The 13999-nt window shown below is 55.0% G+C and overlaps 1 long non-coding RNA gene across 4 annotated transcripts in view; it reads left to right on the top strand.

Moving 5' to 3' along the window:
* Positions 1–310: 310 nt before the first annotated feature.
* Positions 311–13999, top strand: part of LOC141095199 (uncharacterized) — a 104668-nt gene continuing 90979 nt past the window's right edge. For 3 of the 4 annotated variants that reach the window (XR_012233330.1, XR_012233331.1, XR_012233329.1), the window contains exon 1: positions 311–495. This is a non-coding gene — a long non-coding RNA (uncharacterized lncRNA). The remainder of the gene's footprint in view (positions 496–13999) is intronic. The other variant, XR_012233332.1, reaches the window with a different exon arrangement.

Consider the following 13999-nt stretch of genomic DNA (forward strand, 5'->3'; position numbering starts at 1 on the left):
GAGCATTGCTTCTGTGGAGAGCTCGGTGCCGCCTACAGCACTGGCTCCTCTGTCTTCTGTCGCCCTCACCCTCCGGCTAATGAGGGACAAAGCAGAAGGAGCTCGGAGCCAGAAAGGGCCAGAAATCTCCTCAGTGTGTGAAATTATAGTGGCCAGTAGGTGGCAGTGTCACAAACTGATGCTGCTCCATCCTAACTCCAGATGTAGTGCTGCTCCCTCCACTGCAGGAAGAACCCTCAGCCCCCATCATTCCTGAGAATAGCTGCTGCCCCTGCCTGCTGGTGCCTCTGTACACTGTCCCCTCCATAACTCCCCTGCAGCTGCCATCCTGAGATCAATTCCAGGATGCAGTCGGACCAAGAGGAGAGGGAGGGGGACATCCTGTCTGCAAAGACTCAATGGAGGCAGCAGCTCCCTAGTCCTCCTGTGCTGGGGCCGATGTGGAGCACTAACCTCTGAGAAGCCTGTGCTGCAGCACACGCGAGTATATGGAATGTAATTTGTGTATTGTGTATGGTTTCCTGTGTATGTATCTATAGTATGTAGTGTATGGTATGTGTTTCTCTGTATATATGGATATACTCTGTGATTCTTCAGTATGATCAGGCCTGAACCCACAATTGTCTCTGCTTGGCAGGATCCCACATAACAAATCCACCCAAAAAACAATCCCCTCCCCTGCATATATGCAGCACTGTGTAACACAGGGGTCTCAAACTCGGCAGAGTAAAGGGGCTGCACATAAAAAAAAATTTAAGCTGGCGGGTCGCATTCCTTTCAAACTTAATATAATAATAATAATTTTTATTTATATAGCGCCAACATATTCCGCAGCACTTTACAATTAAGCAGGGACATGTACAGACAATAAATTCAATACAAGTTAAGACAATTTAAACAGTGACATTAGGAGTGAGGTCCCTGCTCGCAGGCTTACAATCTACAACTTAATACAGTCATGATTGATAGCGGTATCTCTGGGGTGAAACGGCTGCAATTGATGCTAATACCGATCGTGGCCGTTAAAATAGGTTGTCAGCTGCGATGTACAGCTTACCTCAGTGGATGATAGTGTCGGCTCTGCATGTGAGCCTGCGCTATCATCTCGCTGTACACGCACTGCCACAGTCACCTGCAAAATCCAGCAATGGGGGGAAAGTCACGCCTGCACTCTGGCGTGATGTCATTACACAGCGCCAGAGGGATGTCATCACGCAGGGCCGCAGCTACTACGGAGCGGATCACTCCTAGTGTGAGCAGTGGCGTAACTACAAAGTTATGGGCCCCGGTGCAAATTTTCAAATTGGGCTCACCTCATGCCAAAATACACGCACATCTCCGCTCAGCACACCTCATACACACGCGGCTCCGCTCTGTACACCTCGTATACACATGGCTCCACTCTCGGTCCTCGTACACACACGGCGGCTCCACTCCGTACACCTCGTACACACGCAGCTCTGCTCTGTACACCTCGTACACACATGGCTCCGCTCCGTACACCTCGGTCCTCGTACACACACGGCGGCTCCACTCCGTACACCTCGTACACACGCAGCTCTGCTCTGTACACCTCGTACACACATGGCTCCGCTCCGTACACTTCATAGACACAACTCCGCTCCATACACCTCATATACACACGGCTCTGCTACATTCACCCTGTAAACCCCTCCTGACCCCACATATAAACTTACCGCATCCAGCACAATGACAACCAGCAACGTCCAACATACAGTGAGGCCCCTGATCATGTGACCCTCCTCCTGTCACCTCATCACAGGTCCTGTACACACATAGCAGCCATCGCACGATCCTGAATTCGTACCTTTTCCCTTCTACCTGCCTCAGGGGATGAGACATGTGGTGCACCACGGGCCGCGTGTTTGAGACCTCTGGTGTAACCTGTCAGCTCCCCTGAGTATCCGGAGTCCTGTCCAGTCATGTGCTGGGGTGCAGGCGGTGCGGTGCTGGTGTATGTGATGCTATCAGTAATGTGCTGGGGTGCAGGCGGTGCGGTGCTGGTGTATGTGATGCTATCAGTAATGTGCTGGGGTGCAGGCGGTGCGGTGCTGGTGTATGTGATGCTATCAGTAATGTGCTGGGGTGCAGGCGGTGCGGTGGTGGTGTATGTGATGCTATCAGTAATGGGCTGGGGTGCAGGCGGTGCGGTGCATGTGATGCTATCAGTAATGTGCTGGGGTGCAGGCGGTGGTGGTGTATGTGATGCTATCAGTAATGTGCTGGGGTGCAGGCAGTGCGGTGCTGTTGTATCTGATGCTATCAGTAATGTGCAGGCGGTGCGGTGCTGGTGTATGTGATGCTATCAGTAATGTGCTGGGGTGCAGGCGGTGCGGTGGTGGTGTATGTGATGCTATCAGTAATGTGCTGGGGAGCAGGCGGTGCGGTGCTGGTTGATGTGATGCTATCAGTAATGTGCTGGGGTGCAGGCGGTGCGGTGCATGTGATGCTATCAGTAATGTGCTGGGCTGCAGGCGGTACGGTGCTGGTGCATGTGATGCCATTAGTAATGTACTGTGGTGCAGGCGGTGCGGTGCTGGTGGATGTGATGCTATCAGTAATGTGCTGGGGTCCAGGCGGTGCGGTGCTGGTGGATGTGATGCTATCAGTAATGTGCTGGGGTGCAGGCAGTGCGGTGCTGTTGTATCTGATGCTATCAGTAATGTGCAGGCGGTGCGGTGCTGGTGGATGTGATGCTGTCAGTAATGTGCAGGCGGTGCGGTGCATGTGATGCTATCAGTAATGTGCTGGGGTGCAGGCGGTGCGGTGCTGGTATATGTGACGCTGTCAGTAATGTGCTGGGGTGCGAGCGTTGCGGTGCTGGTGGATGTGATGCTATCAGTAATGTGCTGTGGTGCAGGCGGTGCGGTGCTGGTGGATTTGATGCTGTCAGGAATGTGCGATGCAGGTCGATGTGATGCTATCGGTAATGTGCTGGGGTGCAGGCGGTGCGGTGCTGGTGCATGTGATGCCATTAGTAATGTGCTGTGGTGCAGGCGGTGCGGTGCTGGTGGATGTGATGCTATCAGTAATGTGCTGGGGTGCAGGCGGATGTGATGCTATCAGTAATGTGCTGGGGTGCAGGCAGTGCGGTGCTGTTGTATCTGATGCTATCAGTAATGTGCAGGCGGTGCGGTGCTGGTGGATGTGATGCTATCAGTAATGTGCTGTGGTGCAGGCGGTGCGGTGCTCGTGTATGTGATGCTATCAGTAATGTGCTGGGGTGCAGGCGGTGCGGTGCTGGTGTATGTGATGCTATCAGTATTGTGCTGGGGTGCAGGCGGTGCTGGTGGATGTGATGCTATCAGTAATGTGCTGGGGTGCAGGCGGTGCGGTGCATGTGATGCTATCAGTAATGTGCTGGGGTGCAGGAGGTACGGTGCTGGTGCATGTGATGCCATTAGTAATGTGCTGTGGTGCAGGCGGTGCGGTGCTGGTGGATGTGATGCTATCAGTAATGTGCTGGGGTGCAGGCGGTGCTGGTGTATGTGATGCTATCAGTAATGTGCAGGCGGTGCGGTGCTGGTGGATGTGATGCTATCAGTAATGTGCTGGGGTGCAGGCAGTGCGGTGCTGTTGTATCTGATGCTATCAGTAATGTGCAGGCGGTGCGGTGCGGTGCTGGTGGATGTGATGCTATCAGTAATGTGCTGGGGTGCAGGCGGTGCGGTGGTGGTGTATGTGATGCTATCAGTAATGTGCAGGCGGTGCAGTGCTGGTGTATGTGATGCTATCAGTAATGTGCAGGCGGTGCGGTGCGGTGCTGGTGGATGTGATGCTATCAGTAATGTGCAGGCGGTGCTGGTGGATGTGATGCTATCAGTAATGTGCTGGCGGTGCGATGCTGGTATATGTGATGCCATTAGTAATGTGTTGTGGTGCAGGCGGTGCGGTGCTGGTGGATGTGATGCTATCAGTAATGTGCTGGGGTGCAGGCGGTGCTGTGCTGGTGTATGTGATGCTATCAGTAATGTGGAGGCGGTGCTGTGCTAGTGGATGTGAAGCTATCAGTAATGTGCTGGGGTGCAAGCGTTGCGGTGCTGGTGGATGTGATGCTATCAGTAATGTGCTGTGGTTCAGGCGGTGCGGTGCTGGTGGATGTGATGCTATCAGTAATGTGCAGGCGGTGCGGTTCTGGTGTATGTGATGCTATCAGTAATGTGCAGGCGGTGCTGATGTATGTGATGCTATCAGTAATGTGCTGGGGTGCAGGCGGTGCGGTGCTGGTGGATGTGATGCTATCAGTAATGTGCTGGGGTGCAGGCGGTGCTGTGTTGGTGTATGTGATGCTATCAGTAATGTGGAGGCGGTGCTGTGTTAGTGGATGTGAAGCTATCAGTAATGTGCTGGGGTGCAAGCATTGCGGTGCTGGTGGATGTGATGCTATCAGTAATGTGCTGTGGTGCAGGCGGTGCGGTGCTGGTGGATGTGATGCTATCAGTAATGTGCAGGCGGTGCGGTGCTGGTGTATGTGATGCTATCAGTAATGTGCTGGGGTGCAGGCGGTGAGGTGCTGGTGCATGTGATGCCATTAGTAATATGCTGTGGTACAGGCGGTGCGATGCTGGTAGATGTGATGCTATCAGTAATGTGCTGTGGTTCAAGCGGTGCGGTGCTGGTGGATGTGATGCTATCAGTAATGTGCTGGGGTGCAGGCGGTGCTGTGCTGGTGTATGTGATGCTATCAGTAATGTGCAGGCGGTGCTGTGCTGGTGGATGTGATGCTATCAGTAATGTGCTGGGGTGCAAGCGTTGCGGTGCTGGTGGATGTGATGCTATCAGTAATGTGCTGTGGTGCAGGCGGTGCGGTGCTGGTGGATGTGATGCTATCAGTAATGTGCTGGGGTACAGGCGTTGCGGTGCGGTGCTGGTGTATGTGATGCTATCAGTAATGTGCTGGGGTGCAGGCGGTGCGGTGCTGGTGGATGTGATGCTATCAGTAATGTGCTGGGGTGCAGGCGGTGCTGTGCTGGTGTATGTGATACTATCAGTAATGTGCTGGGGTGCAGGTGGTGCGGTGCTGGTGGATGTGATGCTATAAGTTATATGCTTGGGTGCAGGCGGTGCGGTACTGGTGGATGTGATGCTATCAGTAATGTCCTGGGATGAAGGTGGTGCGGTGCTGGTGGATATGATGCTATCAGTAATATGCTTGGGTGCAGGCGGTGCGGTGCTGGTGGATGTGATGCTATCAGTAATGTGCTGGGGTGCAGGCGGTGCTGGTATATGTGATGCTGTCAGTAATGTGCTGGGGTGCAGGCGGTGCGGTGCTGCTGGATGTGATGCTGTCAGTAATGTGCTGGGGTGCAGGCGGTGCCGTGCATGTGATGCTATCAGTAATGTGCTGGGGTGCAGGCGGTGCGGTGCTGGTATATGTGACGCTGTCAGTAATGTGCTGGGGTGCGAGCGTTGCGGTGCTGGTGGATGTGATGCTATCAGTAATGTGCTGTGGTGCAGGCGGTGCGGTGCTGGTGTATGTGATGCTATCAGTAATGGGCTGGGGTGCAGGTGGTGTGGTGCTGGTGGATGTGATGCTATCAGTAATGTGCTGGGGTGCGGTGCTGGTGGATGTGATGCTATCAGTAATGTGCTGGGGTGCAGGCGGTGCAGTGCTGGTGTATGTGATGCTATCAGTAATGGGCTGGGGTGCAGGCGGTGCTGGTGTATGTGATGCTATCAGTAATGTGCTGGGGTGCAGGCGGTGCGGTGCTGGTGTACGTGATGCTATCAGTAATGGGCTGGGGTGCAGCCGGTGCGGTGCTGGTGGATGTGATGCTATCAGTAATGTGCTGGGGTGCAGGCGGTGCGGTGCTGGTGGATGTGATGCTATCAGTAATGTGCTGGGGTGCAGGCGGTGCTGGTGTATGTGATGCTATCAGTAATGTGCTGGGGTGCAGGCAGTGCGGTGCTGGTGGATGTGATGCTATCAGTAATGTGCTGGGGTGCAGGTGGTGCGGTGCTGGTGGATGTGATGCTATCAGTTATATGCTTGGGTGCAGGCGGTGCGGTGCTGGTGGATGTGATGCTGTCAGTAATGTGCTGGGTGCAGGTGGTGCGGTGCTGGTGTATGTGATGCTGTCAGTAATGTGCTGGGGTGCAGTCGGTGCTGTGCTGGTGTATGTGATGCTATCAGTAATGGGCTGGGGTGCAGGCGGTGCGGTGCTGGTGTATGTGATGCTATCAGTAATGTGCTGGGGTGCAGGCGGTGCGGTGCTGGTGTATGTGATGCTATCAGTAATGTGCTGGGGTGCAGGTGGTGCGGTGCTGGTGGATGTGATGCTATCAGTTATATGCTTGGGTGCAGCCGGTGCGGTGCTGGTGGATGTGATGCTATCAGTAATGTGCTGGGGTGCAGGCGTTGCGGTGCTGGTGGATGTGATGCTATCAGTAATGTGCTGGGGTGCAGGCAGTGCGGTGCAGTGCATGTGATGCTATCAGTAATGTGCTGGGGTGCAGGCGGTGCGGTGCTAGTGGATGTGATGCTGTCAGTAATGTGCTGGGGTGCAGGCGGTGCGGTGCTGGTGTATGTGATGCTGTCAGTAATGTGCTGGGGTGCAGGCGGTGTGGTGCTGGTGGATGTGATGCTATCAGTAATGTGCTGGGGTGCAGGCGTTGCGGTGCTCGTGTATGTGATGCTGTCAGTAATGTGCTGGGGTGCAGGCGGTGCAGTGCTGGTGGATATGATGCTATCAGTAATGTGCTGGGGTACAGGTGGTGTGGTGCTGGTGTATGTTATGCTGGCAGTAATGTGCTGGGGTACAGGTGGTGCGGTGCTGGTGGATGTGATGCTATCAGTAATGTGCTGGGGTGCAGGCGGTGCGGTGCTGGTGGATGTGATACTGTCAGTGATGTGCTGGGGTGCAGGCGGTGCGGTGTTGGTGTATGTTATGCTGTCAGTAATGTGCTGGGGTGCAGGCGGAGCGGTGCTGGTGGATGTGATACTATCAGTGATGTGCTGGGGTGCAAGCGGTGCGGTGCTGGTGGATGTGATGCTTTCAGTAATGTGCTGGATTGCAGGCCGTGCCGTGATGGTGTATGTGATGCTTTCAGTAATGTGCTGGGGTGCAGGCGGTGCGGTGCTGGTGGATGTGATGCTATCAGTAATGTGCTGGGGTACAGGTGGTGCGGTGCTGGTGGATGTGATGCTATCAGTAATGTGCTGGGGTGCAGGCGGTGCGGTGCTGGTGGATGTGATACTGTCAGTGATGTGCTGGGGTGCAGGCGGTGCGGTGCTGGTGTATGTTATGCTGTCAGTAATGTGCTGGGGTGCAGGCGGAGCGGTGCTGGTGGATGTGATACTATCAGTGATGTGCTGGGGTGCAAGCGGTGCGGTGCTGGTGGATGTGATGCTTTCAGTAATGTGCTGGATTGCAGGCCGTGCCGTGATGGTGTATGTGATGCTTTCAGTAATGTGCTGGGGTGCAGGCGGTGCGGTGCTGGTGGATGTGATGCTATCAGTAATGTGCTGGGGTGCAGGCGGTGCGGTGCTGGAGGATGTGATGCTATCAGTAATGTGCTGGGGTTCAGGCGGTGCGGTGCTGGTATATGTGATGCTATCAGTAATGTGCTGGGGTACAGGCGGTGCGGTGCTGGTGGATGTGATGCTATCAGCAATGTGCTGGGGTTCAGGCGGTGCGGTGCTGGTATATGTGATGCTATCAGTAATGTGCTGGGGTGCAGGCAGTGCGGTGCTGGTGAATGTGATACTGTCAGTAATGTGCTGGGGTGCAGGTGGTGCGGTGCTGGTGTATGTTATGCTGTCAGTAATGTGCTGGGGTGCAGGTGGTGCGGTGCTGGTGGACGTGATACTGTCACTGATGTGCTGGGGTGCAGGCGGTGCTGTGCTGGTGTATGTGATGCTATCAGTAATGTGCTGGGGTGCAGGCGGTGCTGGTGGATGTGATGCTATCAGTTATATGCTTGGGTAAAGGCGGTGCGGTGCTGGTGGATGTGATGCTATCAGTAATGTGCTGGGGTGCAGGCGGTGCGGTGCTGGTGGATGTGATGCTATCAGTAATGTGCAGGCGGTGCGGTGCTGGTGGATGTGATGCTATCAGTAATGTGCTGGGGTCCAGGCGGTATGGTGCTGGTGTATGTGATGCTATCAGTAATGTGCTGGGGTACAGGCGGTGCGGTGCTGGTGGATGTGATGCTATCAGTAATGTGCTGGGGCGCAGGTGGTGCGGTGCTGGTGTATGTTATGCTGTCAGTAATGTGCTGGGGTGCAGGCGGTGCAGTGCATGTGATGCTATCAGTAATGTGCTGGGGTGCAGGCGGTGCGGTGCTGGTGGATGTGATACTGTCAGTAATGTGCTGGGGTGCAGGCGGTGCGGTGCTGGTGGATGTGATGCTATCAGTAATATGCTGGGGTGCAGGTGGTGCGGTGCTGGTGGATGTGATGCTATCAGTAATTTGCTGGGGTGCAGACGGTGCGGTGCTGGTGGATGTGATGCTATCAGTAATGTGCTGGGGTGCAGGCAGTGCTGTGCTGGTGGATGTGATGCTATCAGTAATGTGCTGGGGTGCAGGTGGTGCGGTGCTTATTGGATGTGATGCTATCAGTTATATGCTTGGGTGCAGGCGGTACGGTGCTGGTGGATGTGATGCTATCAGTTATATGCTTGGGTGCAGGCGGTGCGGTGCTGGTGGATGTGATGCTATCAGTAATGTGCAGGCGGTGCGGTGCTGGTGTATGTGATGCTATCAGTAATGTGCAGGCGGTGCTGATGTATGTGATGCTATCAGTAATGTGCTGGGGTGCAGGCGGTGCTGTGCTGGTGTATGTGATGCTATCAGTAATGTGGAGGCGGTGCTGTGCTAGTGGATGTGATGCTATCAGTAATGTGCTGGGGTGCAGGCGGTGAGGTGCTGGTGCATGTGATGCCATTAGTAATATGCTGTGGTGCAGGCGGTGCGGTGCTGGTGGATGTGATGCTATCAGTAATGTGCTGTGGTGCAAGCGGTGCTGTGCTGGTGTATGTGATGCTATCAGTAATGTGCAGGCGGTGCTGTGCTGGTGGATGTGATGCTATCAGTAATGTGCTGGGGTGCAGGCGGTGCGGTGCTGGTGGATGTGATGCTATCAGTAATGTGCTGGGGTGCAGGCGGTGCTGTGCTGGTGTATGTGATACTATCAGTAATGTGCTGGGGTGCAGGTGGTGCGGTGCAGGTGGATGTGATGCTATCAGTTATATGCTTGGGTGCAGGCGTTGCGGTACTGGTGGATGTGATGCTGTCAGTAATGTCCTGGGGTGAAGGTGGTGCGGTGCTGGTGGATGTGATGCTATCAGTAATGTGCTGGGGTGCAGGCGGTGCTGGTATATGTGATGCTGTCAGTAATGTGCTTGCATGCAGGCGGTGCGGTGCTGGTGGATGTGATGTTGTCAGTAATGTGCTGGGGTGCAGGCGGTGCGGTGCATGTGATGCTATCAGTAATGTGCTGGGGTGCAGGCGGTGCGGTGCTGGTATATGTGACGCTGTCAGTAATGTGCTGGGGTGCGAGCGTTGCGGTGCTGGTGGATTTGATGCTGTCAGGAATGTGCTGGGTTGCAGGCGGTACGGTGCTGGTGCATGTGATGCCATTAGTAATGTACTGTGGTGCAGGCGGTGCGGTGCTGGTGGATGTGATGCTATCAGTAATGTGCTGGGGTCCAGGCGGTGCGGTGCTGGTGGATGTGATGCTATCAGTAATGTGCTGGGGTGCAGGCAGTGCGGTGCTGTTGTATCTGATGCTATCAGTAATGTGCAGGCGGTGCGGTGCTGGTGGATGTGATGCTGTCAGTAATGTGCTGGGGTGCAGGCGGTGCGGTGCATGTGATGCTATCAGTAATGTGCTGGGGTGCAGGCGGTGCGGTGCTGGTATATGTGACGCTGTCAGTAATGTGCTGGGGTGCGAGCGTTGCGGTGCTGGTGGATGTGATGCTATCAGTAATGTGCTGTGGTGCAGGCGGTGCGGTGCTGGTGGATTTGATGCTGTCAGGAATGTGCGATGCTGGTCGATGTGATGCTATCGGTAATGTGCAGGCGGTGCGGTGCTGGTGTTTGTGATGCTGTCAGTAATGTGCTGGGGTGCAGGCGGTACGGTGCTTGTGCATGTGATGCCATTAGTAATGTGCTGTGGTGCAGGCGGTGCGGTGCTGGTGGATGTGATGCTATCAGTAATGTGCTGGGGTGCAGGCGGTGCGGTGCTGGTATATGTGACTCTGTCAGTAATGTGCTGGGGTGCGAGCGTTGCGGTGCTGATGGATTTGATGCTGTCATGAATGTGCTGGGGTGCAGGCGGTGCGATGCTGGTGTATGTGATGCTATCAGTAATGGGCTGGGGTGCGGTGCTGGTGGATGTGATGCTATCAGTAATGTGCTAGGGTGCAGGCGGTGCGGTGCTGGTGGATGTGATGCTATCAGTAATGTGCTGGGGTACAGTCGGTGCGGTGCATGTGATGCTATCAGTAATGTGCTGGGGTGCAGGCGGTGCGGTGCTGGTGTATGTGATGCTATCAGTAATGGGCTGGGGTGCAGGCGGTGTGGTGCTGGTGGATGTGATGCTATCAGTAATGTGCTGGGGTACGGTGCTGGTGGATGTGATGCTATCAGTAATGTGCTGGGGTGCAGGCGGTGCAGTGCTGGTGTATGTGATGCTATCAGTAATGGGCTGGGGTGCAGGCGGTGCGGTGCTGGTGGATGTGATGCTATCAGTAATGTGCTGGGGTGCAGGCGGTGCGGTGCATGTGATGCTATCAGTAATGTGCTGGGGTGCAGGCGGTGGTGGTGTATGTGATGCTATCAGTAATGTGCTGGGGTGCAGGCAGTGCGGTGCTGTTGTATCTGATGCTATCAGTAATGTGCAGGCGGTGCGGTGCTGGTGTATGTGATGCTATCAGTAATGTGCTGGGGTGCAGGCGGTGCGGTGGTGGTGTATGTGATGCTATCAGTAATGTGCTGGGGTGCAGGCCGTGCGGTGGTGGTGTATGTGATGCTATCAGTAATGTGCTGGGGAGCAGGCGGTGCGGTGCTGGTGGATGTGATGCTATCAGTAATGTGCTGGGGTGCAGGCGGTGCGGTGCATGTGATGCTATCAGTAATGTGCTGGGCTGCAGGCGGTACGGTGCTGGTGCATGTGATGCCATTAGTAATGTGCTGTGGTGCAGGCGGTGCGGTGCTGGTGGATGTGATGCTATCAGTAATGTGCTGGGGTCCAGGCGGTGCGGTGCTGGTGGATGTGATGCTCTCAGTAATGTGCTGGGGTGCAGGCAGTGCGGTGCTGTTGTATCTGATGCTATCAGTAATGTGCAGGCGGTGCGGTGCTGGTGGATGTGATGCTATCAGTAATGTGCTGGGGTGCAGGCGGTGCGGTGGTGGTGTATGTGATGCTATCAGTAATGTGCTGGGGTGCAGGCGGTGCGGTGCTGGTGTATGTGATGCTATCAGTAATGTGCTGGGGTGCAGGCGGTGCGGTGCATGTGATGCTATCAGTAATGTGCTGGGGTGCAGGAGGTACGGTGCTGGTGCATGTGATGCCATTAGTAATGTGCTGTGGTGCAGGCGGTGCGGTGCTGGTGGATGTGATGCTATCAGTAATGTGCTGGGGTGCAGGCGGTGCTGGTGTATGTGATGCTATCAGTAATGTGCAGGCGGTGCGGTGCTGGTGGATGTGATGCTATCAGTAATGTGCTGGGGTGCAGGCAGTGCGGTGCTGTTGTATCTGATGCTATCAGTAATGTGCAGGCGGTGCGGTGCTGGTGGATGTGATGCTATCAGTAATGTGCTGGGGTGCAGGCGGTGCGGTGGTGGTGTATGTGATGCTATCAGTAATGTGCAGGCGGTGCAGTGCTGGTGTATGTGATGTTATCAGTAATGTGCAGGCGGTGCGGTGCGGTGCTGGTGGATGTGATGCTATCAGTAATGTGCTGTGGTTCAGGCGGTGCGGTGCTGGTGGATGTGATGCTATCAGTAATGTGCAGGCGGTGCGGTTCTGGTGTTTGTGATGCTATCAGTAATGTGCAGGCGGTGCTGATGTATGTGATGCTATCAGTAATGTGCTGGGGTGCAGGCGGTGCGGTGCTGGTGGATGTGATGCTATCAGTAATGTGCTGGGGTGCAGGCGGTGCTGTGCTGGTGTATGTGATGCTATCAGTAATGTGGAGGCGGTGCTGTGCTAGTGGATGTGAAGCTATCAGTAATGTGCTGGGGTGCAAGCGTTGCGGTGCTGGTGGATGTGATGCTATCAGTAATGTGCTGTGGTGCAGGCGGTGCGGTGCTGGTGGATGTGATGCTATCAGTAATGTGCAGGCGGTGCGGTGCTGGTGTATGTGATGCTATCAGTAATGTGCTGGGGTGCAGGCGGTGAGGTGCTGGTGCATGTGATGCCATTAGTAATATGCTGTGGTGCAGGCGGTGCGATGCTGGTGGATGTGATGCTATCAGTAATGTGCTGTGGTGCAAGCGGTGCGGTGCTGGTGGATGTGATGCTATCAGTAATGTGCTGGGGTGCAGGCGGTGCTGTGCTGGTGTATGTGATGCTATCAGTAATGTGCAGGCGGTGCTGTGCTGGTGGATGTGATGCTATCAGTAATGTGCTGGGGTGCAAGCGTTGCGGTGCTGGTGGATGTGATGCTATCAGTAATGTGCTGTGGTGCAGGCGGTGCGGTGCTGGTGGATGTGATGCTATCAGTAATGTGCTGGGGTACAGGCGGTGCGGTGCTGGTGTATGTGATGCTATCAGTAATGTGCTGTGGTGCAGGCGGTGCGGTGCTGGTGGATGTGATGCTATCAGTAATGTGCTGGGGTGCAGGCGGTGCTGTGCTGGTGTATGTGATACTATCAGTAATGTGCTGTGGTGCAGGCAGTGCGGTGCTGGTGGATATGATTCTGTCAGTAATGTGCTGGGGTGCAGGTGGTGCGGTGCTGGTGGATGTGATGCTATAAGTTATATGCTTGGGTGCAGGCGGTGCAGTACTGGTGGATGTGATGCTATCAGTAATGTCCTGGGATGAAGGTGGTGCGGTGCTGGTGGATGTGATGCTATCAGTAATGTGCTGGGGTACAGGCGGTGCGGTGCTGGTGTATGTGATGCTATCAGTAATGTGCTGGGGTGCAGGCGGTGCGGTGCTGGTGGATGTGATGCTATCAGTAATGTGCTGGGGTGCAGGCGGTGCTGTGCTGGTGTATGTGATACTATCAGTAATGTGCTGGGGTACAGGCAGTGCGGTGCTGGTGGATATGATTCTGTCAGTAATGTGCTGGGGTGCAGGTGGTGCGGTGCTGGTGGATGTGATGCTATAAGTTATATGCTTGGGTGCAGGCGGTGCGGTACTGGTGGATGTGATGCTATCAGTAATGTCCTGGGATGAAGGTGGTGCGGTGCTGGTGGATGTGATGCTATCAGTAATATGCTTGGGTGCAGGCGGTGCGGTGCTGGTGGATGTGATGCTATCAGTAATGTGCTGGGGTGCAGGCGGTGCTGGTATATGTGATGCTGTCAGTAATGTGCTGGGGTGCAGGCGGTGCGGTGCTGCTGGATGTGATGCTGTCAGTAATGTGCTGGGGTGCAGGCGGTGCGGTGCATGTGATGCTATCAGTAATGTGCTGGGGTGCAGGCGGTGCGGTGCTGGTATATGTGACGCTGTCAGTAATGTGCTGGGGTGCGAGCGTTGCGGTACTGGTGGATGTGATGCTATCAGTAATGTGCTGGGGTGCAGGCGGTGCGGTGCTGTTGTATCTGATGCTATCAGTAATGGGCTGGGGTGCAGGTGGTGTGGTGCTGGTGTATGTGATGCTATCAGTAATGTGCTGGGGTGCAGGCGGTGCGGTGCTGGTGTACGTGATGCTATCAGTAATATGCTGGGGTGCGGTGCTGGTGGATGTGATGCTATCAGTAATGTGCTGGGGTGCAGGCGGTGCAGTGCTGGTGTATGTGATGCTATCAGTAATGGGCTGGGGTGCAGGCGGTGCGGTGCTGGTGTATGTGATGCTATCAGTA

The sequence above is a fragment of the Dendrobates tinctorius genome, unplaced genomic scaffold (genome assembly GCF_039654945.1).
Source record: "Dendrobates tinctorius isolate UK_male_01 unplaced genomic scaffold, ASM3965494v1 ptg000069l, whole genome shotgun sequence".
Taxonomy (NCBI): Eukaryota; Metazoa; Chordata; class Amphibia; order Anura; family Dendrobatidae; genus Dendrobates; species Dendrobates tinctorius.